Genomic DNA, 25,364 nt, shown 5'->3' with positions numbered 1-25,364 from the left:
GGTACAGGCCCCGGCTACAGCCGACTCGCCCCACGGTGGCGTGAGGGGCGCCGGTTTTTACAGCGCTCTCCGGAGCGGGGGTTGAGGTGTTCAAGGGCGGCCTTCCCCGCGCTGAGCCGCCCCGTTCCCGTTTCCCGACGCCGATCGGGGAGAGCGAGGTTCGGGTGCCCGGCAGAACCGGGCTCGGTGTCCTCTCTTCCCGCAGCGGTTGCAAATCAGCGTGCGGGGCTGGCTCCTCTTCCCCCTCGCTGGATTCCTCCGTCGCCGCCTCGGTCAGCCGGCAGGGCGCACTGCGTCTGCTGGCGCTGCCAGTCACCCCGAACACTACCTCAGCCCGTGTAGCAAGGGCCAAGGCCTGCTCCAGCGATGTTGGCGCGGCCAGCTGCACGTGGCGCCGCAGCTCCTCGGGCGAGATGGCCTTGAGAAAGGCCTGGAGAGCCATCTCCCGCTGCGCCTCCCGGGGGAAAGTTGGGTATCCTCGGCGGGCGAGGAACATGACATCCGCGGCGACCGGGCCCAGTCGCTCTCCTGGTCGGCGCCGCCGCAGGGCCAGCCTCTCCCGCATCAAGTCCGGCGCCTCCTCTACACCGAAGCGCAGCTGGAGGGCTGCTGCCAGCGCCGTGTAGTCGCCTCTGTCCTCCTCCGGGACGTCCAGGAGCACCTGGCAGGCCGCTCCTTCCAGCGCCGCCGCCAGGTGGCCTGCCATCTCCGCCCGGCTCCAGCCATTCGTCCAGGTTGCGAGCTGGAACTGCGCCTCATAGGTCTCCCAAGGCGCTTCACCATCGTAGCGACCTGGTCGCACCCGCGCCGATGGGTGTGGGAATCGCTGATCGGCTCCGGCAGGGAGGGCATCCTCTCTCCGGGGCGGCCGCCCCAATTCTACTGGCGGGACCACTACTGGGTAGCCCTGGAAAGGGCTGTGGCCACCTGTCGCACCCAGGAGTTGCTCAGGCTCCCTATGTGCGACGCCGATGGGTTCTGCGTCTTTCAGCGTCAGCCGGCGCTTTACGGAATCGGGTAGTGTCTGCCACGAGTTGTTCATTCTGCCCGCTTCTGACACCAATGTAGCGCTTGCAGGTTCTTGTTCAGAACTAAAGAACAGTGGAGACGCGATTAACCAAGCACTGATTTTATTTAACAACCACACCAAAACCTAACACAGGATCTACACACACACATGAGGAGACTGACGAAAACGTACGCACATTTAGGGTGGTAATTACCTAACAACACACTCTACTTTTACAGGACTACACAGGGCACTAGAATTACTAGGACATTATTTACACAGGTAGGGTCAGCCGCTGGTCATCGTGCTGACCCTCAGACTCTTCCCGGCTACCACTCCCAGCATGCCCAGCGGTACTACGAGCGCCTAGGGGCGCTTCCTCCTCACCACCAGGCGAGGGCGTTAAAATATTTACTATATTTATTATACACGTGTAAATTAATTACTGCGAAAATAATTTACTTCGTACACTGTGCAGAGTGCCGTATACTCCTAGTGTTAGATGTGTTTTCGACGTTATATATGCATTTATTAATGTCGTCGATTTTACGGTTGCAATTCGACGTTGATTATACGTCGAGGCGACGTATATATACGTATAGCCGTATTTTCGCCGTGAATATACGTATATTCGACGAATCAATGCCCACAGCTTGGCATACAAGGGTTTTGCGGAGGGGTCTTGCCACCTGCCTGAAAAAAAAACAGTAAAATTTTTGAGTGCCTATAGAGTTTCTATTTTTATTTTCTTGAGAAAAGTTGATACCATTTCCTGGAAACCCCGTCCCCCATCAGTGCGCGGTGCCCGGGGAAAAATCTGTAGGGGGGCTTCTGAAATTCTGAGGGGGGGTGATATTTCGGTTGAAACGGAGCTGTACGGTGCAGCTACCCAAATGAAATCTCGCAGCTATGCCATTGATTAGTGCTTCATGATAGAAGATATCGACTAGCAATCTGGTATTTGCGATGAAGTTCAGTTTCACATTTTTCGTCACTCTCACTGGAGAGTATTGCCTGGAGCGAAAAGTACCATAAGCGTTCATTTTTGCAGCTACATGGACGTTCTGAATCGTTAAGAAAAAATGTTGTAAAACCAACAGAAAGCACAGACTGCTATAACTAGTCCTAGTTATATAACGATTTTAAGTATAATGATAAACTACTGCAAGGAATCGGTCCACCTGAGCAAACAGGATCGTAATGTTGACACTCAATAACGACACTGATATGTGCAGTTCCTGGACGGATAGCCCTCCTGCCCATCAAACAGACTGAGTGACTGTTCGTGTCATTTAGTGTTGTCTGACCATTGACAAAGTACAACTATTTTTTCAGGGCGCAAATTAAGTTATTTAATAACGTGGATTAAATAACTGGATGGCGTGGATTTTTGTCTTAAAGGAAACAGAAGTAGGAGATATATATATGTATGTATGTTTTTGGTGTTTTCCTTGTTTGTGAAATACATATACACACGCACGACACTAACATAAACACACCTCATAATAAAAGAGCAAAGCATTAAGTAGCAGGATTTAAAGGACGTTGAGACCCGAGAATCGCCCTGATTGAGCTCAGTGTGTAAGTCCACCCTGGAGCAAAAGCAGCGATGCTGGCATTCTGGGCATGGTGAATTACTGATCAAGAAAGGGGGTTTTCGAGGTCTCGTTCCTTACCTGTGAACAGTGTGGTGTAAGTCCTCTCTAAAGTCTCTGAGAGGCATTTAGATCTGGAGGTAACAGACGCCCTTGGCTGAATGAGTGCAGGAATGCACAGGTTTTTCAAGTGAAAGCATCCCCTTACTGTATGAGCTGTTACCTCACACACGACAAAAGTAAAAGAGACCGAACATGTGTACTAACTGATGGTTTGAGAAAGTGGTGGAAGGGTCCGTTTATATATCGGAAAAGTGTAAGTTGAAGGAAAAGAAGGAGAAAAATATGGGAAAAGCTGAGTTTGTCAGAGGGAGTCTGGGGCGAAGACACCTGTAAAATAAGCATATGCGTATTGATTGGCAAAAGCACAAGCATGTAGCTCCCACCCTGGTGCACGGCCGGCACCAGTGGTGGAAGATACATGAGAAAAAAAAGAAATTGGGATGTGACTTCTTAAGTGTGTTTACGGGGAAAACAAAAACCCGGAAGAAAAGATACTTTACTCGCTACGAAAGAGTATAAACAAAAGCGAAAAGAGGCAGTGCAGGAGAATCAGAAACTAAAAGAAGAATTAATTCCTGGTCGCACTGCACTAGTTAATGTGTTATATCCTGCTCTCCCATAGGGGAACAGACAGGCAGGAAATGAAAATAATTGGGATCAATTCCCACAGTGACCATATGGAGACGGGGGGTCTGGGTGGGATGACACCTGGTACGAGTGTGATAGAGACAGAACAGGAACTCCCTTCTTAAACAGAGGGTGCCTGCAGACCTGTACTCTCACCCTAAGTGGGAGAGGGCCTGATGTAGCGGGGGCTGGCGCTGTTGATGACAGCGTCACTCTAAGTGTCTCGCACCCCATCGAGGGGGTCCGTACTCGCACCTACCTTCCCTGATTCCCCCATACGATCAAATCCAAAACCGGAAGATATTGACTGGTGGGCTAAAGTACCGCACCCAAAATTAGGAATGCAGCGAACCTGGAGTGCACTTCAGGAATTAAAAGGATTCATGTAGAAGTAAAACAAGAATACAGCACATTGTAGTACGAAGAGAAAAATATATTCTCGATGTGTATGTGTGTTTTATGAATTTGTGTGCCGGCATGTATGTGTGTAACTGTGAGTTTTTGTATACTAAATGACGGTGTGAGTGTGTTTAGCCAGCGGGACTGGCTAGAGACGTAACTAAAGAGACTTGATGAAAATCAACTTAAGGAGATTGGAAAATATAAGAGCGTCTGAAACGTATAAGTACAGTACAGGTGGACGTAAAAGTAGTTAGATAAACAGTGTTTGTATTTTTATACAATTAGTTGCAATAGTGAAAACAATTTGGGTTTATTCGAATGTCTCAGACATGCTGAAACGCTGTAGGTTTAGAATCGAGACTGGGGAGAATAACGTCTTGTGAGAAGATCTGTTTACCTAACGATTAGATCCTGTAAATCCCTTGTAGCCTACCTAAGTCTGTCCCAGTCCAGTGGATTAAAATGTACTGTTAATGGAGTGTTGGTTTCTCTGTTAGGGGATACTGGAGCACTACTGTCATGCTTGTTTCACTCCTCTGTTCAACAGTGTGCTATAGAGTAATGTATATGGGGAGATGGCAGGAGGCCACAGGAGTATTGGGGCACCAAGTTTTACTTGCTGAGTACCAGATTTTAATGGGTGGTTTTATCCCAGATCTATTGGGTTGGAATATTATGCATTACAAAGAATGACTATCCAGAACAGGGTATCACGTGGCTTCAACTGACTGTGATCACTCAGTATGTTGATGGTATTCTGAGTGCTTCCCCTGACGAGGAAACCCACAAGTCTGAGTTGCTTCAGCTTTAGAGTGTCTAATATTAAGCAGTTATGATAAGGCCCTTTTGTGTCGAGCATTGTGTGATTTTAACAGGGCCAGGGTGCAATATTTTTACGGGGTGAGCACAACTTTTAACAGATCTGCTTAAGGGGGGAGTGCAGTACAAGGACAAGATTGCCTTGGTACCAGCAGCAAAAGCCGCCTGTAATAATTTGAAACAAGCTCTCTTACAGGTGCTGAGACTGGGGTTTCCTCAGATGGATCAACCATTCTTTGTATGTAAGTGTGGACAAAGGGTTCTGGGCAGCTGTGCTGACGCAGGAGCATGGAGGTAGGCACTATTATACCATTCGATACTGTAGCCAAAGGGTGGGGGACGGTGAAAATTGAAGAAAATGTAATACTGTTTACTGATGGGTCCTCTCTGATGCATGAGGGAGAACAGAGAACAGGCTGAGCCGTTACAACAGAATTCGAGGTGCTAACAATCGGAAAATGCCCCTCCACTGCCTCAGCACAGCAAGCCAGTTAAGAGCACTGATGGAAGATTGTAAAAAGAAAGATGTTAAAAGGTTACTGTATATGTATATAATGTATGTATTTGTTGCATGTAGGCCACAATTCTGGATGGCTATGGAGAAATAAGATTCTCTCACAACGGCAGGGACTCCAGTTAAGAATACTGGGCTTGTCTCTGAACTGATTTGTAGTTTTACAGCTGCCGACAGAAGCAGCTTGAGTAAGGTGTCAATAACACAATAAATAAAGAATTCCAGTAACTCAAGGTAACAACCATGCAGATGCAGATGCCAGACGAGCGGCACTGGGAGGGCGGGAGTCTGAGACCCCTGTGAAACCTCTACTGGGGAAAAGGGAGAATTCAGGTTGAGGCCTTTAATAGATGTTTAATAGTGGTTAGAACAAATGTGTAAAGAATGTGGGGTTGTATGATGATGTGATGTGGGCTGGCACATACCCAAGTGTATGATAAAGATGATCCCGTGGTACGGACTGCCCTGCCCCTTGGATACTGATCTAGGGGCAGACTACACTGGGAAGGTGTGCCAGGCTGTAATTGCCTCACTAGGGGTAAGTTGGAAGTCACATTGCCCCCATCACCCACAGTCTGAAAGACCAACTAAGGAAATATCAACTGAAGGGACACCGTGGGTAGATGCTCTACCTGCAGTCCTGTGCACCCCCAACATTCTTCTTTGCGCATCTGTGAAAGGTAAACTCTTGAGCAAACTCTGAACCAGCTCTAAGGAAACTAATCTGATTAGACGTTACTTTGACTCATCTTTTTACTCTCAGTGCTGGATTGCTCAAACTCCAGCTAGGGTTAGGTTTAACATTCCCACGCTACTTAGACACTTTGTTTACGCTCAGTGCTGGATTTTGGGAACTTCAGGACGAGTGGGAATTTTCTCCTATCTGTCAATTCTGTTTTGTTTTGGAGACTCTTGGCTGCCTATATTGTACAGTGCAGCGTGAAGGAAACATTTTCCAAAACTGTGTCAGCTCAAAAGTTGTAAGAAAACCTCTCCAGCTGCTTTACCTCTCTTCATTTTTGTCATTTAATGTGACAATCGATGTATAACTGGAGCCTCACATATGCAAATGGTGAGGCTCCAGTTCGACACCACTTTACAGTATATGACAAAAGCATGGCAGACTGTGCCGGACCAGCTGGTAACTTCCGCTTATTTTGACCATATTAAACATTGGAAATCTTCCCACTTGCATTTGTGACACTTGATTTTGGCTCCACCTAAGACACTCTTAAATCTTCAAACACTTTTCTCTTCTCCCGCAACACTCTTGTCTGTCGGCACTGTGTGGCAGCGTTGCAGGACAACCCATCTCACCACGGAAAGGAACCTAACAGCTTTGGTAAGAGAGGAGGAAAGGACATGGCCCGTACGGGGCTCGAACCCGTGACCTTGGCGTTATTAGCACCACACTCTAACCAACTGAGCTAACCGGCCTCGTGACAGTGCCCCTCTCTGTGCTGCAAAAAATCAAACTCAGGGAATTTCTTTTGTCCTCCTTTGAATAGAAAGCCGTGTAATTCAGTGTACGGGCTTTCTCATGCAGTTTCATGGTTTCACAGCATTATTCAGCTGATTTTAAATGTACCTAAAGGAGAAACATTATTGAAGACCATCAATTACCAAGAGCTTTTGTCAAAGGTTTTGGTGGTCATTTTTAATGACCACAGAGCACTATGACCTCAGTTTTACATCTCATCCAAAAGACAGCGCCCTTTTACAACACAGCTTCTCCGTCACTATATTGGGAGATTGGGACCCGCACAGACCTCAGGGTGAGCGCCTCCCCGCTGGCCCCATTAACACCACTTTCAGCTGGAAGCTTTGTTTTTCCCTGTAGCTCACCCTCATCCAGGTACTGACCTGGCTCACACCTGCTTAGCTTCAGTGGGTTTTCAGTTGCGAGTTGCAAAAGTTGGGATGCAAGTGATGGAGCCGTTCGCTGCAAAAGCCACTGCATTGGCCAGGAATCGAAACCAAGCCTCCTGCGTGGCAGGTGAGAGTTCTAACAATGAACCACCAATGCTCAATGCCTGTACCTTCAAAAAAGACGCTTTTTTGGTGCTGTGTGCAAAAAGCGTCGACATCTACTTCCAGCTGCAAAATGCCATCCGCGGACGCTGTGAATTTATTTATTTAGACACCGCTCAGAATCCCCTGTAAGATTCTCCTTCAATTCCGTTTTGCAGTGCTTTAGCTCTTTCAAAAGGCTTCGCTTTGCTAGTCACAATCCAAGGCTTGTGACAGCATTTGAAAACACTTGCCACTGCGTTGGCCGGGAATCGAACCCGGGTCAACTGCTTGGAAGGTAGCTATGCTCACCACTATACCACCAACACATGCCCGGGGGAACCCTCCAGGACACCACCAGAGAATGCTCACGATTTCAGAAGCTGTCTCCGGGACGTGCTGATTCCACACATCCTGAATAAATCATGTTATTGTTAGTTGCTGTAGCTAGACGTTCAAATGAGTTTCATGGCCAGATGGACTGTTTCCTCAAGTGGTATAGTATTGCAGTAAGACAGCACGATGCCTGCAAGACTATGTCACGCTAAACGCCACAGATTGTGTTTGTCCGTTCGTGTCAGTCGTCCTGCAGCCACGGGAAGTGGGACACAAACATGCTGCAATGCTTTCAAGACATTAGGATTTGTTTGTGCAACATCCGAGAAGAGTACTTGTGGCTTGAATGTGACTGAGCAAGGTGTTTAAAGACAGAGACTGAAAACTGTTAAAGGATGAGTCAAAGTAACGTCTAATCGGATTAGTTTCCTTAGAGCTGGTTCAGAGTTTGCTCAAGAGTTTACCTTTCACAGATGCGCAAAGAAGAATGTTGGGGGTGCACGCTTCAAGGCGCCTTACAGCTGTAGGTAGTGATTTCAGACGATTCGTGGCGTGTGCTCATTCCCATATACCGTACGCCCCGGGGTGCAGTGCTAGGATGACGTACAATACTGCTTGGACACGTAACGGCGTTATATGCAAGTGCGGGACGTGAGGGTTTTGCGTTTGTTCGTTTTGTTTTGCTCTGCTTTGCTTTGTTTTGCTTTCCATCGCGTTGGTAAGAGCGTAAATAAAAAGGCGATTCCTGTGTCGACCACTAATGTAAGAGCTATTTCAAGTGCGCCGTGGTGCGGCTTTTCAAATGCTTAACAGGATGATTTTGCATGCACGCGTGCTTTCATGCAGTCGTGTGTGCAACCATGTCTGCTTACGTGCAAACGGGCGTGGTTTCATGTATGCAAAAAACTTTCCTGGGCTCTTCTGAAGCACATAAAATTATTTGGAGATATACATTTCTCTTATTTCCCTCTTAGGCTCTAGAATTGATAACTTTTTTTTCATTTTTGGCATTTTTCATCATTTTCCAGAAAGTGGTTGCAAGCCCGATATCATGCGAAGAAACTTCAGGATTCGGGGATCAGTCAATGGATTTTCTTCAAAGTTGGATTTTTGCACTCTGTGGACACAGAGATGTTGTTCTATAATGGTTTTTTTTTTTCAAATTTAAAAATATCATTTTTTCATGGAGCTTTGAATGGGATGGATTCACCCTCCTTTAGCTAGGACAGAGCTCCAGGAGCCTGGGTAGGATTCTAGCTTTCTCCCCTTGCAGGCACCTGGCACAGAAGACAATATTTTTTTCCTTAAAATCTTTTTTTTTGTGTTCCTTGTTGTTCCAAACTTAATTTTAATCACTTTTAATTAGAGATTTTATTAAAAATAGTGCAATAAATGACTAATTTCACAAAAATTAATGTAATATAAAACGGATGTTTTCAACTTTATTGTAGTGTTTTAGAAACTAATATGTCTTCAAAAATGGTTGTTTTTCACTCCTATGAATGAAAACTGTTGTTATATGATGTTTTTTTTTCAAATTTTAAATGATCATTTTTTCATGGAGCTTTGAAGGGGATGGATTCACCCTCCTTTAGCCAGGACAGAGCTCCAGGAGCCTGGGTAGGATTCTAGCTTTCTCCCCTTGCAGGCACCTGGCACAGAAGACATCATTTTTTTCCTCTTGCTCAGGGCCGCTGGAATGCAGGTAGATTCTTTTCAACATGCTTTTACATAATATGTTGTAACAATGATTTCAAAAAGAAACTACAGAAGCCTTACAGATTAAAAATATCTCACCTTGTGCTCATTTCCCTCTATTCCCCGTGTTGCAGTGGTGGGATGACGTAAATTACTGCTTCGACACGTAACGGCATTATAATCAAGTGCAAGAGCTGAGGGCTTTAGTTTTGTTTCGTTTTCCATGGCGTTCGTAAGCGCGCAAATCAAAGGCAATTCCTGCGTCTAACACGAATGTAAATGCTTTTGAAAGTGCAGTGTGGTGCATTTGTGGTTTGTTGATGTTTTTTCTGTCTGCCAAAGTTGCATTTTGACATCCGGACGGGGAGACTTTATCATTTGAACGTGAAGCCAGCCTTAAACCCTCTGAGGCGTGTCTGTCTGCCGGCACGTATTTTGTGAAAGGTATTTTTTTTTTAACGGAGAGCGACTTTGAAAACGTTTCCGCAGCCACCTCGCACTCCGTGTTAGATTATAGGAGGAATGCGGCAGCGGCGAGCTCGCTGTAGTCGTGGCCGAGTGGTTAAGGCGATGGACTCGAAATCCATTGGGGACTCCCCGCGCAGGTTCGAATCCTGCCGACTACGGCGTCTGCCGCACGTCGCTTTGTGCCTGCGCTGAAAAGGTGTAGTGCCGCTTCTCCTTTCCTCGTGCTATAAAAACGCTAAATCGCTTGTCCCCGCTGCCATGGAAATCAATTCTTCAGGTAACCACACACTTTGTGTTCGCACCTCTGGTGCTCTACTTATGCCTTTGAAAACCTAATGAATAAAGCTGAAAGAATCGACACAATATGTAGGTGCTCGTAAAGCACGCAGTAAAGAACTGTTAACAGCAAGGGTTTCAGTGGGTTAACTGAGGAGAAGGCGTGATCGCTAATTGTTGACTTTGTATTTGGTGTTAGAAACACTCTTACTGTGCATGACGTGCAACAAATGTAGCCACAGAAATTGCATCACGCTTTCATGTATGCTATTGCAGACACCAACGTTGCCTAGATAGAAAACCGAAATAGCCGTGGGTTTGCTTGCTGGTCTGAAGGATCTCTCTTCGAATCTCTATCATTTGTCAATGGAAGTAAAAGGCGCTGCAATCTCATACGTTCAGAATCAAACTCGCAGCTGTTGTTCGACTTTATTTCTTGACTAATTACAACTGAGTGTTGCATGAGCAGTTACGTAAACTTGTCTGGTATATTTGAACACAGATGCCGTTCTTCAATTAAAACTAACAGTACATTGTCAGGGACATTCAGTTCTATAAAAACAAGAGACAGACAAGAGAATATTTCTACCTTTCATGTGGAGTACGTGTTGACTTACTGATCGGAATAATTGAAAAGTTCGGGTCATAGCCGATGCAGTGCGTGCTAATTAGAACAACAGCAACGCTGAGCTCTCAGCACCGTACTGAGCCCAGGTGTTTTTCTAAAGCTGTCAGGTGCAGTTCATTTACAGTACGCCCCGTGTCTCAACGGTAGGACGGAGTCAAATACTGCCTCGACACGCAACAGCATTATAATAAACCGCAGGACTTGAGGGCTGTTCTCTTTGAATGTTCCAAGGCATTCGTAAGAGCGTAGGTCAAGGGCCATTCGTGCATCTCCTGTAACTCGAGTAAAAATGCTATTCAAAGTGCAGTGACTGAAATCGTCGTCCACATGTCTCCGTTGTTGATTTATTTCTGTCTAAGAAAGTTCTATTTTCATGTCCGAACGGGGAGACTTTATCATTCCAACTTGAAGCCACCCTTAAGTACTCTGAGGTGTGTGTCTGCTTACACGTATGGCGTAAAAGGTTTCTTAAACGGAGAGCGAACTTGAAAAAAGTTGCCGCCGCCGCCGCCTCGCACTCCCTGTTCGATTGTAGCAAGAAGCCAACAGCTGGCGTATTTACTGTAATCGTGGCCGAGTGGTTAAGGCAACAAATTTGAAATCTGTTTGGGTCTCCCTGCGCAGGTTCAAATTCTGCCGACTACGGTGCTCTCGTGCGTGCATGAAAAAGGACCAGCGCTGTTTTGTTTTCGCTGGGACCTTTAACACTCTAAATCGCCTAGACCCACTGCCTTGGAAATCGATTCTTCAGCACCCACGAGTGACGCTTTGCAGCTGGACGCAGATAACGATGCTTTTCTGCAACGAGCTTTCCAGCTGAATTTTCTCGGCAGCTCCATACTGAACCTGTTCTCCATTGCAACATAGCGGAGGCTCGTCACGTCTATAGCAAGGCTGTGTAGGACCGCATACGCCACAGTGACTTGTACACAGACCACATGAAAGGCAAGCAAAATACACTTTTAAAATTCCAAAGACTCACAAGGTCAGAGGAACAGCGATGACCTGAACAGATCTGTTACAGAAGTCTAGGTTGACCTTTTTAGAGCTGTAATTGCATTTTTGTTTAATAGAAGATCACATCTACTCGCATGTACCAGCACCTTACAGTTTATTGATGTTAATTCTATTTAAGTAATAAGATTGCTAAGGATGTTTGACTTTAGCCGGTGTTTTTTAGAACAAATTGCTTACTCTTCTGTAAGGAATACGCAGTACGTGCCTTTGTCAGTCATTGCTCACCATACCTGTAACTTTCTTATCTAACTCACTTCCTCAAATGGTGAAGGTCCACAAACATAAATGAAAAAAAGCCTTGTTGTAGATGAGGTGCACAAAAAAGCAGCCCCTGATAGTGTATAACACATTTGTACTATTGCAGAGACACATGTAACATATATATATATTGTATATATATATGAAACAGAAATAGAAACAGAAACAGGAATCGCTTACTCACCTGGAGAATCTCTGTAGGAATATCTAGCATTTATCAATGGAAATAAAAGCTGCTTTAATACAGTGCATGTTCAAACTCAAACCCTCAGCTGCTGTTCTTGTTTGTTTTGGGACAAATTGCAACTGAGCATCGCATGAGCCGTTACGTACCCTTATCTGTTAGGGAATTTCAAGGGAGGAGTTAGGTCAGAATGGGTAGGCTGCAAAACAACAAGTAAAGATTTATTCCAAGATGAAACGTTGTGGCGATTTTCTTATCTTTTCAGCATGGACTAAACTTTTACGTGTTCCTTATATGCTATATATGTATATATTAGCACCAATGTCGTTCTTAAAAACTAACATGAAATTGTCAGGGACATTCAGCTATATACAAAGACGAGACAGACAAAGTAATAATTCTGTATTAACGTGGCCTACATATTGACGCAATGATCGAACTAACTGACATGTTCTGATTCAGATCTCCTGCAGTTCATGCCAATTAGAACAATAGCAATGCTGAGTCCTCCCCACCCTACTGAGCACAAATTCAGCTGCTCTCCAGTTCTGTTCTGCATGTTTTTTCATTGCAATTGAGCTTGGAGCTGGAGATGATCTCCATACAGTTCTGTGTTAACTAGCCCGCACTTGCGTGCTAATTTACGGGTTGTGGCAAATGCTTTTCTATAGTTCATATACATGACGGCAACCTGTTACCGAGGAACCTGAGAGGTTTAAAAGCCTCACGAGCCAGGCAGGACTCAGACCTACAATCTTCTGATCCAAAGTCAGGCGCGTTATCCATTACGCCACTGGCCCATAGAACATGCGCTTGCACTCCACCACAGAGAGCTCTACACTGCTACTAGTAGTACACTTCCCCATCTAAATTTTCACAGCAAGAAACTTGTGTTTCCTACTATTTTTATCAGGTTTAAAATGTCATCTCCTTAAAACAAAAAAAGTGTTGATGTGTCGTGCTGAAATTCCGATTGATTTTGAATTCAAAGAAAAAAGGTTTTCTTCCAAAACACCATGAAATTGTCACATCATGCAGACAATAGGTGTATTCCATGTTGAAAAGAGAAGAAAGAAAACCATGGAGCCTTTTACAGGTGTGAGGCTTCTTCAGGTGTGAGAAGACCTCACAGCTGAAACGCTGTGTTTCCGTTCTTCTCTTTTCAGCATGCAATAAACCTATTACTTGTTCCTTTGCAGCCGAGGCATGCTGACGTAGCTACCCAGCTGAACATCTTGCAGACTCTACAGTACTTCTCTCCTGTAGAAGTAAAGCAGGGCTTGCTGGGTGAGCTTTTGCTCCGGTAAATTAGGTCACGTGTCATGTTAAATCACTTCTTCTAAACACAACATTTGCTGGTGCTAGCTTTCCCCATGAAAAGAGACATTTCCCTTACAGTACATGACATATCGTTTTTATTCTATCAATAAATATAGAAATTAAACAAAAGAAAAAATGGTGTCGCCAAAGAATGCACAGCTCTGTCGCCTTGGGGAGGTGTCAAGGGCATTGAGCTCCTTGGACATGAAAAGTGCCCGATAAATGCCATTTCTCATCATTTCTCTTGGCGTCAGTTCTGCTATTAAATGGGAAAGAGGCAACGGGCTCAGAGATTATGTTAAGTGCACACCGAGCGCAGATGTGTCCAAGTGTCTGTAAAAGTGCGGTGCTCCCTAGTGGCTTAAAGTGCCTGCCTAGTAAGCAGGCGATCCTGGGTCTGAATACCAGCTGTGCCTCTCTCCGTGTCTTGTTGTGCCAAATGTATCATTTCAGACAAACATGTACAGCTTTGTTCAGTTTAATGCAAGAATTCATTTCCTTTCTGGAATAACTTGTTTTTGAAGAAATCCATACATTTTGTGAAAGATGAAATCCATTTCTTGGTTGTCAGTGAAAAATTATTGCTGGCTACGAGAAGCGCAAACGATTGTTTTCTTTGACCATAAACCTGCAAATGTAGGGAGCACAAAAGACCGTCAGACTCTGTGGTGCAATCGGTTAGTGCATTTGGCTGTTAACTGAACAGTTGGTGGTTCAAGCCCCTCCAGTATGCGTGTCTCAGTTTTTCCAATGTAAACATCATCACCATCGCTAAAGAAGATGGCGCAGAAGGCTCCACAGCCGAAACGTTGTGCTTCTTTTCTTCTCTTTTCAGCATGGAGTAAACCTTTGCTTTATCCTTTGCAGCCTAAGCATGCTGACGCAGCTACCTTTCTCTTAACGCGCCTCAATCATTATTCACCAAAACGATCAGCAGAATAAGTCGCCTTTGTGGTGATGTCACTCCTCTGCTTCACAAATGTCCTTAGTGACGGGCCATTTCTTTCTGCCATTTTTCCGGAGCGGTTATTGATTGCTCCATCATTTCCCTCTTACTTTCCATCACTAGATTGAAAAAAAAAACAGAAAGAGGCTGACAGGACGACAATCAAATTGCAAAAACTCATCAAAGCACTCGATAGAGTATTTGAATCCACAAGTAGCTACGAGCAACTTTGTCCTGGCTTGCATGAAAGTCGGAAAATGTCAAAAAGAAAAAGATGGTGGCTTTTTCATATTCGTTCTTTTATTTTTAGTTCGTTGCTTCTTCTGTCCATTGTCCTCCTGCCTGGCTCTTGACCTGTTTGAACGCACACAGTAGACTTTCATGCAGGGGATTTGTCCTGAGCCTCTGTGAAAGACCCACCCACCCCCATAAATAACTGCTCTAGAAACACATGAATGCAAAACTAAACCACAGCTTAAAGAGGAGCTTGTCATGACCGCCAGGCAGTTAAGACCAACTCTTAAGCGATCTAATCAGCACCAGCAGTGGGTGATTATTAACAAACGCCGCCGCACGAGTTAACCCACCTGCACACACTCCACCGTGCGGTACGCAGTGCTATTTTTACCATCTTTACCTGCTTCCCGCTGGTATTGAGTCTACTCCTTGAGAGCTCTACCTGGCGTTTTTTCCATTACCTCGTTTATTCTGGATATTGGACTCCCCTTCTGCCTTTTTGACTTTGGACCTCGCCTCTCACCTCGGACTGTTTGCCACCAGTGTTCTCCCTGGATTACGACTTACCTTACGCCTCTTGACAACGAAACAAAGCAAAGCAGAGCAAAACAAAACGAACAAACGAAAACCCTCACGTCCCGCACTTGCATATAACGCCGTTACGTGCCCAAGCGGTATTGTACGTCATCCTAGCACTGCACCCCGGGGCGTATGGTATATGGGAACGAGCACACACCACGAATCGTCTCGAATCACTCCCTACAGCTGTAAGGCACCTTGAAGCGTGCGCCCCCAACATTCTTCTTTGCGCATCTGTGAAAGGTAAACTCTTGAGCAAACTCTGAACCAGCTCTAAGGAAACTAATCCGATTAGACGTTACTTTGACTCATCCTTTAAGGGACCCTTGTTAATTGGAGAATCCAATGATTTCGAATGAATTCTGTATGCGTTAAAAGACAGCTATACACAGAAAACATGCAGGACACTTCTCATGATGTTTCCCGAGCCGAAACACAGTGCGTTTTTCCAAGCCATCTGACAAAGCCCGCCCACTGAAAACTGCAGCAGATCGTGTAAAGACGTTCAACTTTGTAACTACTGCACGCACGCACAGGAAGCAGAATAAATTCCTCTTTTCAAACTGTCAAAGGTTTGCTTTGCGAACACTGCAGGACATCGCACAATCGCTTTTGAACGGGGATAAACGATTTCTTATGGGGCGCAGTAAGTACAGACGTTTAAAAAGCTCCACTCATGCCGACGATGCAGCATGAAGAAGCGCAACCCAACGTTTGACAGACAAAAGCCGGGCGCCGCTACGAGCAATATGAAATCAAACTGACAGCACACGGCGTTTCGCGCTGACACAAAAGTAATCTCGACAGACGCTGTTCTCTGCATAACGCTGAAAGAGCTAAAGAGCGTTTCTGTTGAGACGTAACAAGCTCGTTTCTTTCTACCATGATGTCACCATGACAAAATCTGTCTTTAAACACCTTGCTCAGTTTCTGACGAGACTGTCAAAAATTGCTTTCGCCGATTCTATTGCAAACCGGTGGAAGCGGGGTATTGGGAAAAGTTTTCAACTAGCAATAATCGCGCCTCGGCTAAACCTCACAGGCTCCGATACTGCCACTGCGCAAAGCTGACGGTTGCCAGGCAACCGCGGGGATCCTATGGAAATCGTTATCAATCGTCTCATGGCATGTCGTTGCTGTAACGCTTCATATTTGTCGTCTTCTTCTTCTAGCTTGAGGTTTTGAAGAATTTCATGACAGACAAGGGCTCCGTCGGGAACAAAGGGCGTTGTGAGAAAACCGTTGCTTATTTTCAGCAGCAGAAATACAACCCTTTAAATACAAGATGAGAGAACAATGACGAAGGGCATGCCGGGAGGAACTCATGCACTACAGAGGAAAGGGGGCGGGCATGTACAGTTCACATTCAAGCCACAAGTACTCTTCTCGGATGTTGCACAAACAAATCCTACCGTCTTGAAAGCATTGCAGCATGTTTGTGTCCCACTTCCCGTGGCTGCAGGACGACTGACACGAACGGACAAAGACAATCTGTGGCGTTTAGCGTGACATAGTCTTGCAGGCATCGTGCTGTCTCACTGCAATACTATACCGCTGGAGGAAACAGTCCATCTGACCATGAAACTCATTTGAACGTCTAGCTACAGCAACTAACAATATCATGATTTATTCAGGATGTGTGGAATCAGCACGTCCCGGAGACAGCTTCCGAAATCGTGAGCATTCTCTGGTGTCGAACTGTGTGTCGAACTGGAGCCTCACTATTTGCATATGTGAGGCTCCAGTTATACATCGAGTGTTACATTAAATGACAAAAATGAAGAGAGTTAAAGCAGCTGGAGAGGTTTTCTTACAACTTTTGAGCTGACACAGTTTTGGAAAATGTTTCCTTCACGCTGCACTGTACCACATAGGCAGCCAAGAGTCTCCAAAACAAAACAGAATGGACAGATAGGAGAAAATTCCCAGTCGTCCTGAAGCTCCCAAAATCCAGCACTGAGCGTAAACAAAGTGTCTAAGTAGCATTGGAATGCTAACCCTAACCCTAGCTGGAGTTTGAGCAATCCAGCACTGAACGTAAAAAGATGAGTCAAAGTAAAGTCTAATCGGATTAGTTTCCTTAGAGCTGGTTCAAAGTTTGCTCAAGAGTTTACCTTTCACAGATGCGCAAAGAAGAATGTTGGGGGTGCACGCTTCAAGGCACCTTACAGCTGTAGGGAGTGATTCGAGACGATTCGTGGCGTGTGCTCTTTCCCATATACCGTACGCCCCGGGGTGCAGTGCTAGGATGACGTACAATACCGCTTGGGCACGTAACGGCGTTATATGCAAGTGCGGGACGTGAGGGTTTTCGTTTGTTCGTTTTGTTTTGCTCTGTTCTGCTTTGCTTTGTTTTGCTTTCCATCGCGTTGGTAAGAGCGTAAATAAAAAGGCGATTCCTGCGTCTACCACTAATGTAAGAGCTATTTCAAGTGCGGCGTGGTGCGGCTTTTCAAATGCTCAACAGGATGACTTCGCATGCACGCGTGCTTTCATGCAGTCGTGTGTGCAACCATGTCCTCTTACGTGCAAACGGGCGTGGTTTCATGTATGCAAAAAACTTTCCTGGGCTCTTCTGAAGCACATAAAATTATTTGGAGATATACCTTTGTCTTGTTTTCCTCTTAGGCTCTAGAATTGATAACTTTTTTTTCATTTTTGGCATTTTTCATCATTTTCCAGAAAGTGGTTGCAAGCCCGATATCATGCAAAGAAACTTCAGGATTCAGGGACCAGTCAATGGATTTTTTTCAAAGTTGGATTTTTGCACTCTGTGGACCAAGAGATGTTGTTCTATAATGTTTTTTTTTTCAAATTTAAAAATATCATTTTTTCATGGAGCTTTGAAGGGGATGGATTCACCCTCCTTTAGCCAGGAAAGAGCTCCAGGAGCCTGGGTAGGATTCTAGCTTTCTCCCCTTTCAGGCACCTGGCACAGAAGACATCATTTTTTTCCTTAAAATCTTTTTTTTTGTGTTTCTTGTTGTTCCAAACTTAATTTTAATCACTTTTAATTAGAGATTTTATTAAAAATAGTGCAAAAAATGACTAATTTCACAAAAAATAATGTAATATAAAACGGATGTTTTTAACTTTATTGTAGTGTTTTAGAAACTAATATGTCTTCAAAAATGGTTGTTTTTCACTCCTAGGAATGAAAGCTGTTGTTATATGATGTTTATTTTCAAATTTAGAAAAATCAAAGGATTCTAGCTTTCTCCCCTTGCAGGCTTCGGACACAGAGAACCTCATGGTTTTCCTAAAAATCATTTTTTTTATGTTCCCTGGTGTTCCAAACTTAGTTTTAATCAATTTTAATTTGTTATTATGTTAAAAACAGGGTAATAAATTTCTAATTGGACTATAAATAATGTCATATTGTGTGCTATAAAACTGATGTTTTCAACTCTATTCTAGAATCAACTAATAGAGAATTGAAATTATAAAAGGGCATAAGAAGACATTACCAACAACGACCACAAGATGGAGATATTGTCTAGAGATTACCAACAACGACCACAAGATGGAGATATTGTCCAAAGAGACAAGAAGGGCAAAGCCGCGATAAGGTAAAATCATTTTTGAAAGAGATTGCTGTCAGAATGCACATCCGTATCCCAGACAGAATCTCTAGTAAAATATGATCATTTGTGAAACAGGCAAATGAGTGTCTGCTACAATATGATTGCTACATATCTGCATTTGTTGGTTTTTAAGGAGTAAGAGTCCAGGGGGTTTAAACCTGCGATCCAGTGTGTTGAAGTATTTCACAAAACTACCCCTAGCACATCAGGAAATAAATCCTCATAATGATTATTGCCCTGGGCATGTACCAAAAAATTAGTGAGCATATATATATATATCACTGTGTTGAAGCTAGAGAGACAGAATACCTGCAAACACATCCTAAATACAGTGTTCCTGCACCTTTGATCTCATCCAGAATGTATCGTTTTTTGAAAGGGATTGCTGTCAGAATGCACAACTGAATCCCAAACAGAATCTCTAGTCAAATATGATCATTTGTGAAACAGGCAAATGAGACTCTCAGGTGCCCATTGCTCATTTTCAGAAACATTTATGCAATACTTTCACCATGCGTTGAGCAATAGGGATTAAAGATACCAGAGGTAAGGTTTAAAAGTGATTCTGAGGTGCAACACATCAGCGATACAGCTAGACATCTGAAATGCGGGGTTTGAGAGCCCTTCAGGGAACACCGTACCCTAAAGTCAGGGAGCTCAGAGGTGACTTGTTCGGCTTTCAAATCATCTCTCCGTGGAAGCGCTGAGATGCAGCTGTTTAAGGCTTAGAAGCAGCTGACTGTTTCACTACCTAGCTGATCACTGTCAGTCAGGGAGCTCAGAGGTGAAAAGCCTGTCTGAGAGACAATTCGCCATCGATCAGTTCAATATGTTCCGTACCAGCTCGGCGCACCTGAGATCATCCTGAGATAGCCGTGTAGCTCAGATGAGTGAGAGCGTGTGTGTGTGTACCACCGTGATTGGATGCCGGTCCTTCTCAGGTCACAGTAAACCTTCTGCTGCCTAACTTCCCTAATTTTGGGGATCCCTTTGAAAAAGCAAAGGAAAACAAAACTGGCTCTTCATCAGCGTGATCGACCTCATCTAGTGTGCCCCAGTGGCCTAATGGAGAAGGCACTGGCCTCCTAAGCCAGGGATTGTGGGTTCAAGTCCCATCTGGGGTGCTCCTGTCCCATTTTGAGCATACAAATGTCCTTGCAATTTGCAAAGCTGCAACCCCACCTTACTCAGTGAGCGTCTCTGCTTTTCTCTCACATAGAGTTGGGAGAAAAACTTTTGTAAACAGCCCTTCGGAATGATGTGGATTTCTGCATGAATGGCTCCTAACATGTGATCTTATCTTTATCTAAGTCATAATAATTAATAAAGAGAGTCTGATTTAACAAACAACACACGCCCAACATTTGACATTGCTGTTTCTTTATTGACCAAATGGTTTAAACAATCAAGGTCATTGATGGAAAAAGTACGTGAACCCTTATATTAAGGAGCTAGTGGAACCTCCTTTATGACAAAAACCTCAACCCCCACTTTCTGTAGCGGCTGGTCAGACCTGAGCAGCGGTTAGGAGGTATTTTGGCCTATTCGTCTATGCAAAACTGTTTCAGTTCATGTATATTTTTGGGATGTCTTGCGCTGAACGGCCTGCTTCAGATCACGCCACAGCACTGCAATGGGATTGGGGTCAGGACTCTTACTTGGCCATCCCAAAATACGGAATTTCTTCTGTTTCAGCCACTCTGTTGTTGATGTACTCCTTTGTTTTTGTCATGTTGCATGACCCAGCGTCTTTCGAGTTTTAGATCACAGGCAGACACCCTGACATTCTGCTGTAGAATTTCCTGATACATCTTGGAATTCATCGGTCCCTCGATGATTGCAAGCCGTACAGCTTCCGCCATGCTTCCCAGGTGGGATGAGGTTTTGGAGTTGGTATGCAGTGTTTTGTTATCTCCAAACATAACGCTGTGCACATTTACCAACAAGTTCAACTTTTGTCACATCTGTCCACAGAACATTGTTCCAGGAGTTGCTGTGGGACATCCATGTGGTCTTTAGCAAACTTGAGAGGGGCAGTGGTGGTTTTTTTTGGGGGGAGAGCAGTGGTTTCCTCCGTGGTGACCTCGCATGATCACCACTCCTGTTCAGATTTCTTCTTATGGTGGACTCATGAACACAGACGTAAGACAAAGTCAACCACCTGTTCGCTAGATCCCATCCCCACTCAGCTAGTCAAAGATTCCCCTCAAAGGACTGGCAGGACCTATAATTAGTATGATGAATGCATCGCTTGCGTCAGGTGTTGTACCTGATCAATTTAAGGTAGCGGTTGTTAGACCGCTCCTTAAGAAGTCAAATTTGGATCCACAAGTTCTTAACAACTACAGGCCTGTCTCAAAGGTCCCATTTCAATCTAAAAGTCTTGAGAGAATAGTTGTTGCCCAACGTCAATCGTATCTGGATTCAAATAATATACTTGAGAAATTTCAGTCTGGTTTCTGAAACTGCATTAACAAGAGTCGTAAATGATATTCTCTTAGCTACTGATGCGGGGAATGCAACAGTGCTTGTGCTTCTAGATCTTAGAGCTGCCTTTGACACGGTTGACCTCTCTGTTTTGTTACACAGGCTTGAGTTTGAGGTTGGCTTATCTAGAACCGTCCTTCAGTGGTTTACATCACATTTTACTCATCGTTTTCATTATGTTCAAATATCTAATAATTGTACTGCTTCATCAATGTCACCAGTTCAATTTGGGGTACCAGAAGATCAGTGCTGGGACCAATATTGCTCTCTCTCTCTACATGCTGCTGCTAGGTAGGATAATATGAAAAAATAATATGAACTTTCATTCATATGCTGATGACACTCAAATAAACATTTTGTTTACACCAAACGACAACTCTTCTATTATCAGTTTAGTTAAATGCATTAAGGAAGGAAATACTTGGATGTGTGAAAACGTTTTGTTACTCAACTCTGAGAAAACTGAGGATCTGTTGATCGGAGGCAACAATACTGATAGGACTACTATAACTTCAGCACTTAACTCAGAGGATTTAAACATTTGCCTCATAAGAGACAGCACGTTACCTAGGCGGCATATTAGACACAAGGCTCTTAACAACTTGCATTGTTAAGTGCCTTGGGAAGCCCTTGTTGTGAAAGGCGCTATATAGAAATACATTGATTTGAACTGAATTGACAATGTAAAATGTTGTGTGTGTTGTTTGTTAAACAAGACTGTCTTTATTTATAAAAAAATAAAAGGAATTTGCTAGGAATGCAAACGTTAGGTTGCGCTTCTTCATGCTGCATCGTCGGCATGAGTGGAGCTTTTTAAACGTCTGTACTTACTGCGCCCCATAAGAAATCGTTTGTCCCCGTTCAAAAGCGATTGTGCGATGTCCTGCAGTGTTCGCAAAGCAAACCTTTGACAGTTTGAAAAGAGGAATTTATTCTGCTTCCTGTGCGTGCGTGCAGTAGTTACAAAGTTGAACGTCTTTACACGATCTGCTGCAGTTTTCAGTGGGCGGGCTTTGTCAGATGGCTTGGAAAAACGCACTGTGTTTCGGCTCGGGAAACATCATGAGAAGTGTCCTGCATGTTTTCTGTGTATAGCTGTCTTTTAACGCATACAGAATTCATTCGAAATCATTGGATTCTCCAATTAACAAGGGTCCCTTAAAGGATGAGTCAAAGTAACGTCTAATCAGATTAGTTTCCTTAGAGCTGGTTCAGAGTTTGCTCAAGAGTTTACCTTTCACAGATGCGCAAAGAAGAATGTTGGGGGCGCACGCTTCAAGGTGCCTTACAGCTGTAGGGAGTGATTCGAGACGATTCGTGGCGTGTGCTCGTTCCCATATACCATACGCCCCGGGGTGCAGTGCTAGGATGACGTACAATACCGCTTGGGCACGTAACGGCGTTATATGCAAGTGCGGGACGTGAGGGTTTTCGTTTGTTCATTTGGTTTTGCTCTGCTTTGCTTTGTTTCGTGGTCAAGAGGCGTAAGGTAAGTCGTAATCCAGGGAGAACACTGGTGGCAAACAGTCCGAGGTGAGAGGCGAGGTCCAAAGTCGAAAAGGCAGAAGGGGAGTCCAATATCCAGAATAAACGAGGTAATGGAAAAAACGCCAGGTAGAGCTCTCAAGGAGTAGACTCAATACCAGCGGGAAGCAGGTAAAGATGGTAAAAATAGCACTGCGTACCGCACGGTGGAGTGTGTGCAGGTGGGTTAACTCGTGCGGCGGCGTTTATTAATAATCACCCACTGCTGGTGCTGATTAGATCGCTTAAGAGTTGGTCTTAACTGCCTGGCGGTCATGACAAGCTCCTCTTTAAGCTGTGGTTTAGTTTTGCATTCATGTGTTTCTAGAGCAGTTATTTATGGGGGTGGGTGGGTCTTTCACAGAGGCTCAGGACAAATCCCCTGCATGAAAGTCTACTGTGTGCGTACAAACAGGTCAAGAGCCAGGCAGGAGGACAATGGACAGAAGAAGCAACGAACTAAAAATAAAAGAACGAATATGAAAAAGCCACCATCTTTTTCTTTTTGACATTTTCCGACTTTCATGCAAGCCAGGACAAAGTTGCTCGTAGCTACTTGTGGATTCAAATACTCTATCGAGTGCTTTGATGAGTTTTTGCAATTTGATTGTCGTCCTGTCAGCCTGTTTCTGTTTTTTTTTTCAACCTAGTGATGGAAAGTTAGAGGGAAATGATGGAGCAATCAATAACCGCTCCGGAAAAATGGCAGAAAGAAATGGCCCGTCACTAAGGACATTTGTGAAGCAGAGGAGTGACATCACCACAAAGGCGACTTATTCTGCTGATCGTTTTGGTGAATAATGATTGAGGCGCGTTAAGAGAAAGGTAGCTGCGTCAGCATGCTTAGGCTGCAAAGGATAAAGCAAAGGTTTACTCCATGCTGAAAAGAGAAGAAAAGAAGCACAACGTTTCGGCTGTGGAGCCTTCTGCGCCATCTTCTTTAGCGATGGTGATGATGTTTACATTGGAAAAACTGAGACATGCATACTGGAGGGGCTTGAACCACCAACTGTTCAGTTAACAGCCAAATGCACTAACCGATTGCATCACAGAGTCTGACGGTCTTTTGTGCTCCCTACATTTGCAGGTTTATGGTCAAAGAAAACAATCGTTTGCGCTTCTTGTAGCCAGCAATATTTTTTCACTGACAACCAAGAAATGGATTTCATCTTTCACAAAATGTATGGATTTCTTCAAAAACACGTTATTCCAGAAAGGAAATGAATTCTTGCATTAAACTGAACAAAGCTGTACATGTTTGTCTGAAATGATACATTTGGCACAACAAGACACGGAGAGAGGCACAGCTGGTATTCAGACCCAGGATCGCCTGCTTACTAGGCAGGCACTTTAAGCCACTAGGGAGCACCGCACTTTTACAGACACTTGGACACATCTGCGCTCGGTGTGCACTTAACATAATCTCTGAGCCTGTTGCCTCTTTCCCGTTTAATAGCAGAACTGACGCCAAGAGAAATGATGAGAAATGGCATTTAACGGGCACTTTTCATGTCCAAGGAGCTCAATGCCCTTGACACCTCCCCAAGGCGACAGAGCTGTGCATTCTTTGGCGACACCATTTTTTCTTTTGTTTAATTTCTATACTTATTGATAGAATAAAAACGATATGTCATGTACTGTAAGGGAAATGTCTCTTTTCATGGGGAAAGCTAGCACCAGCAAATGTTGTGTTTAGAAGAAGTGATTTAACATGACACGTGACCTAATTTACCGGAGCAAAAGCTCACCCAGCAAGCCCTGCTTTACTTCTACAGGAGAGAAGTACTGTAGAGTCTGCAAGATGTTCAGCTGGGTAGCTACGTCAGCATGCCTCGGCTGCAAAGGAACAAGTAATAGGTTTATTGCATGCTGAAAAGAGAAGAACGGAAACACAGCGTTTCGACTGTGAGGTCTTCTCACACCTGAAGAAGCCTCACACCTGTAAAAGGCTCCATGGTTTTCTTTCTTCTCTTTTCAACATGGAATACACCTATTGTCTGCAAGATGTGACAATTTCATGGTGTTTTGGAAGAAAACCTTTTTTCTTTGAATTCAAAATCAATCGGAATTTCAGCACGACACATCAACACTTTTTCTGTTTTAAGGAGATGATATTTTAAACCTGATAAAAATAGTAGGAAACACAAGTTTCTTGCTGTGAAAATTTAGATGGGGAAGTGTACTACTAGTAGCAGTGTAGAGCTCTCTGTGGTGGAGTGCAAGTGCGTGTTCTATGGGCCAGTGGCGTAATGGATAACGCGTCTGACTTCGGATCAGAAGATTGTAGGTTCGAGTCATGCCTGGCTCGTGAGGCTTTTAAACCTCTCAGGTTCCTCGGTAACAGGTTGCCGTCATGTATATGAACTATAGAAAAGCATTTGCCACAACCTGTAAATTAGCACGCAAGTGTGGGCTAGTGAACACAGAACTGTATGGAGATCATCTCCAGCTCCGAGCTCAATTGCAATGAAAAAACATGCAGAACAGAACTGGAGAGCAGCTGAATTTGTGCTCAGTAGGGTGGGGAGGACTCAGCATTGCTATTGTTCTAATTGGCATGAACTGCAGGGGATCTGAATCAGAACATGTCAGTTAGTTCGATCATTGCGTCAATATGTAGGCCACGTTAATACAGAATTATTACTTTGTCTGTCTCGTCTTTGTATATAGCTGAATGTCCCTGACAATTTCATGTTAGTTTTTAAGAACGACATTGGTGCTAATATATACATATATAGCATATAAGGAACACGTAAAAGTTGAGTCCATGCTGAAAAGATAAG

At 44.3% G+C, this 25,364-nt stretch overlaps 6 non-coding genes across 6 annotated transcripts; 3 read left to right on the top strand and 3 right to left on the bottom strand.

The window, feature by feature from the left end:
- Positions 1 to 6,392: 6,392 nt before the first annotated feature.
- On the bottom strand, positions 6,393 to 6,466 carry trnai-aau (transfer RNA isoleucine (anticodon AAU)). Its single transcript has one exon. It is a non-coding gene; the product is annotated as a tRNA-Ile (tRNA).
- Positions 6,467 to 7,296: 830 nt separating this feature from the next.
- On the bottom strand, positions 7,297 to 7,368 carry trnag-ucc (transfer RNA glycine (anticodon UCC)). Its single transcript has one exon. It is a non-coding gene; the product is annotated as a tRNA-Gly (tRNA).
- A 2,249-nt stretch (positions 7,369 to 9,617) lies between these two features.
- trnas-cga (transfer RNA serine (anticodon CGA)) lies at positions 9,618 to 9,699 on the top strand. The gene has a single exon. It is a non-coding gene; the product is annotated as a tRNA-Ser (tRNA).
- Positions 9,700 to 15,913: 6,214 nt separating this feature from the next.
- Positions 15,914 to 16,055, bottom strand: LOC138229497 (U4 spliceosomal RNA). The gene has a single exon (XR_011185908.1). It is a non-coding gene; the product is annotated as a U4 spliceosomal RNA (small nuclear RNA).
- Positions 16,056 to 19,621: 3,566 nt separating this feature from the next.
- trnar-ccu (transfer RNA arginine (anticodon CCU)) lies at positions 19,622 to 19,694 on the top strand. Its single transcript has one exon. It is a non-coding gene; the product is annotated as a tRNA-Arg (tRNA).
- A 5,122-nt stretch (positions 19,695 to 24,816) lies between these two features.
- On the top strand, positions 24,817 to 24,889 carry trnar-ucg (transfer RNA arginine (anticodon UCG)). Its single transcript has one exon. It is a non-coding gene; the product is annotated as a tRNA-Arg (tRNA).
- The last annotated feature ends 475 nt before the right edge of the window (positions 24,890 to 25,364 follow it).

The sequence above is a fragment of the Lepisosteus oculatus genome, unplaced genomic scaffold (assembly GCF_040954835.1).
Source record: "Lepisosteus oculatus isolate fLepOcu1 unplaced genomic scaffold, fLepOcu1.hap2 HAP2_SCAFFOLD_45, whole genome shotgun sequence".
Lineage (NCBI taxonomy): Eukaryota > Metazoa > Chordata > Actinopteri > Semionotiformes > Lepisosteidae > Lepisosteus > Lepisosteus oculatus.
The sequence above is the reverse complement of the archived record's forward strand: the minus strand, read 5'-3'. Positions and strand labels throughout refer to the sequence as shown.